General features: G+C 35.4%; 1 protein-coding gene across 11 annotated transcripts in view; it reads right to left on the bottom strand.

The window, feature by feature from the left end:
* The window catches only part of BBX (BBX high mobility group box domain containing), a 122,359-nt gene that overhangs the window by 33,341 nt on the left and 88,085 nt on the right, over window positions 1-933 (bottom strand). The gene's annotated exons all lie outside the window — the stretch shown is intronic.

The raw sequence follows: 933 nt of genomic DNA, 5'->3' as shown, positions 1-933 counted from the left end.
AAAAAAAAAAGCAGCTTAAAGAATTTCTTTAGCATGCATGCATACTATTTTCCCCTGGAACAAAGCAAATGAAAATCAAGTGGCAATCTTAAAATCATTTCTCTATTATTTTAGATAAAAAGACAAAGTTAGCCACTGCCATTGAGGTTTTATAATGACAGTGAAACATATGAGGAATAACCTTGAAATAAAGTTTATTTTGGGATGATAGGTAGTTCTAGACACTGAAATAATAGCCAAGAAAATACAACTTCCCCCAGACTACAGTAACATTTCAGGATTTTTAACAGGAAAAAAGATTAGCCCTGACTTAAAAACTGTCCTCTCCAATACCTAACTAATTTTTTAGGTACCTCTTTTTCCCCAATATTTGATGATTCATGGTGATGCACTCCAATGTAACAAGCGAGCTGCCTTAGCATAGCGGTATGAGATTCAATATACTTCCACATTCTTAAGATAGTTTTCAGGTTTGATGTTCTGTTGTTTAATCATTTAGGGGATAACTGATTTTAGATTCTGTGAAGCTTTGAAGGTGCTGTGAGTCAGGTTTCATGAAATGTTTGAAATTGCTGCACTCATGGGACTTTGAGCAACCTGGTCTAGAGGGAGGTGACCCTGCCAATAGTAAGGGGTTGGAACTAGATGACCTTAAAGGTTTCTTTCTTTGTCATTCTGTGATTCTATACTGGAGGGATATCATATTCTACTCAACTTCACATATAACTAAAACTGCTGTTTAACTGAAATGTATGATGGCCAAGATTTTTGAAACTAACTTAGCAAATTTACTTGTGCAGGTCTCATCAAAAAAATTCACAAGAATGTTCTGTAGTTTAGATCTTTTACTTTCTTGGCTTCAGCACATGGCTTCACCTGCTAAATTCCACTAACTCTCCTTGGGACAGCTTTCCACTTTAACCTGTAAATTAA

This window comes from Meleagris gallopavo, chromosome 1, assembly GCF_000146605.3.
Source record: "Meleagris gallopavo isolate NT-WF06-2002-E0010 breed Aviagen turkey brand Nicholas breeding stock chromosome 1, Turkey_5.1, whole genome shotgun sequence".
Lineage (NCBI taxonomy): Eukaryota > Metazoa > Chordata > Aves > Galliformes > Phasianidae > Meleagris > Meleagris gallopavo.
This window is presented reverse-complemented; position numbering and strand designations above follow the sequence as displayed.